This window comes from Misgurnus anguillicaudatus, chromosome 6 (genome assembly GCF_027580225.2).
Source record: "Misgurnus anguillicaudatus chromosome 6, ASM2758022v2, whole genome shotgun sequence".
In the NCBI taxonomy this organism is placed as follows: Eukaryota; Metazoa; Chordata; class Actinopteri; order Cypriniformes; family Cobitidae; genus Misgurnus; species Misgurnus anguillicaudatus.
In genome coordinates this window covers 5,828,531-5,831,386 of record NC_073342.2, presented here as the reverse complement: position 1 = coordinate 5,831,386, position 2,856 = coordinate 5,828,531, and positions in this window count along the sequence as shown.

The window sequence follows — 2,856 nt, the reverse complement described above, 5'->3', positions numbered from 1 at the left end:
TCCCTCCTTCAGGGAACGAGGGTTACATCCGTAACCGAGACGTTCCCTTTCAGTCGGTCACTACGACGTCACGTCGTGACCAATAAATTGAGAATCCCTACCAAAATGCCACTAGGGGCTGACCTCTTCCAGTGTCTGCGTAAAGCCCTCCGGTTCCACTTAAGGAGAAGGAGAATTAGGTTTTAAGGCAGAAGGCCGGGCACTAGATGTTCCTTTAACCCACAGTAGTGCCAGTGACTGGGAAGCGCCCTATCTGAGCGGTATAGGAACGCTGCGGAAACCACCGCCCCGTTAAGGGCTATTGGTGGGCGAAAGTCAACCGTAGTTGAGGTAAAAAGACAGCCGTGGCTGTGTAAGCAAAGCAGTGCTCTGCTAAGGGAAACGTGGGCTAGTAGGATTAACCCCACGGAATAATACTCACAAAGGAACCCGTTGGGACGCAATGTGGGGCCCTGGCCAAACACGTAGGTTCGTAAGAATACAACTAGTGAAAGGCTGACAGCCAATGCTCCGCAACAAAGGCTGTCAAGGCAGTGGAGGGAGCAAATCAAACCATTACGCATCTTTGCTCTGTTAGCCTTCCATACTGAAAACTCACTGTGGAGCCTCAGTCGGAGGCTGCAAGCCGACTTGCGAGTCTGCTCTCCGTGCCCTCCCTGGTGAGGAAAGAACACGAGAGGATACAGGCTCGATCCGAACCTTGTAAAATCTAATGAACGTATTAGGTGTCGCCCAACCCGCAGCTCTACAAATGTCTGTCAGCGAGGAACCACGAGCTAATGCCCAAGATGAGGCAACACTCCGTGTGGAATGCGCCCTCAGTTTAAGGGGGCAAGGAATGCCCTGCAAATTGTAAGCAAGGGCGATAGTATCAACTATCCAATGAGACATCCTCTGCTTAGTGACAGCTTTCCCTTTCTGCTGGCCACCATAACAAACAAAGAGCTGGTCCGAGGTCCTGAAGCTTTGCGTGCGGTCCACGTAGAATCGCAGTGCGCGTACGGGGCACAACAAAGCTTCTGTTGGGTTTGCCTGCTCCAAAGGCAATGCTTGCAAGCTCACCACCTGATCTCTGAAGGGAGTGGTGGGAACTTTGGGCACGTAGCCTGGTCTGGGTCTCAATGTCACGCTCGAGACAGCAGGACCAAACTGAAGGCACGACTCGTCAACAGAGAATGCATGTAAATCTCCTATTCTCTTCACCGAGGCCAATGCTAGTAGGGTCAGAGCCTTCATAGATAGAAGCTTCAGACTCACAGACTGCAAAGGCTCGAACGGAGGACTCTGAAGTGCTTTCAGCACCATGGACAAGTCCCAGGGAGGAATAGAAGGGGGGCGCGAGGGGTTTAGCCTGCGAGCGCCTCTTAGGAATCTGACAACCAAATCATGCTGGCCCACTGATCTACCATTAACAAGTGAGTGATGGGCAGATATAGCGGCAATATCAACTTTAATAGTGGAGGGTGACAGCCTACCGTCTAACCTATGTTGAAGATATAGAAGCACGATGTTAATAGGGCATTCTCTGGGGTCCTCGCGTTGCGAAGAGCACCAAGTGACGAAAAGGTTCCATTTTAACGCGTAAGCCCGTCTCGTAGACGGAGCTCGAGCCGCGTCGATAGTGTTAGATACCGCCTGGGGTAAATCACTTAAACCTTGCGCGCGCTCAACGACCAAACGTGGAGATTCCACAGGTCGGGGCGCGGGTGCCATAATGTGCCCCTTCCTTGAGAAAGAAGGTCCTTCCTCAGGGGAATCCGCCAGGGAGGGGCTGTCACGAGGAGCATTAGTTCCGGAAACCAATTCCTGGTCGTCCAATATGGGGCGATCATTAAAAGGCTCTCCTCGTCCTGCCTGACTTTGCACAGAATTTGCGCTATTAGACTCACTGGGGGGGACGCGTATTTGCGCATGCCCCGCGGCCAGCTGTGTGCCAACGCATCCACGCCGAGGCTGCCCTCGGTTAGTGAATAAAACAGGCGACAGTGGGTATCGTTCGGTGACGCAAATAAGTCTATCTGTGCACGACCGAATTTCCTCCAAATTAGCTGAACCGTCTGGGGGTGGAGTCGCCATTCGCCGGGGCGCGCCGCTCGGGAAAGCGCGTCTGCCGCTGTATTGAGCGATCCCGGGATGTAAATGGCACGAAGGGACCTCAGATGCTTCTGACTCCAAAGGAGGAGATGACGAGCGAGATGCGACAGGTGACGAGAGCGCAAACCGCCCTGACGGTTGATATACGCTACAGTCGCAGTGTTGTCTGAGCGTACTAGTACATCTTTCCCTCGCAGCTCCGTCGCGAAGCGTACGAGTCCCAGATATACGGCCCACAACTCGCGGCAATTGATATGCCAATGCAACTGGGGTGCTGTCCACACCCCCGAAGCCGTGAGCTCGTCGTACGTGGCTCCCCAGCCCGTGTCGGAGGCATCTGTGTGTACAACAGCATGCCGGGAGACCTGCCCGCAAATTTGGGAGTGTGCCGATTGAATTGAATTTCGTAACCGAGGCGGATCGTGCGTAAAACCCAACGAGACGGGTTGGGAAGCTGAAGCCAAGCTCCCAAGTACCGTACGAGAGGAATTAACGGCACAACCGGTGAACCCGCGGCGGGGCAGCGAGGCGGGACAGGCGGGACTGCCGGTGCGTCTGCCGTGACAGCATAAGCATCTACAGTGTGTGTGTGTGTGACACTGACCTGAGCCCGCTGAGAGAGACGGTCGTCCGGTCTCCTCAGCGGAGGACGCAGACTCCGAAGGGTATGCTGGTGGTCCGGTCTCCGCAGTGGAGAACTCGAACTCGCCAGAACACCCGCTGGCGATAGAGGAGAGGGAGGAAGAGCATCTGACTGCCCGC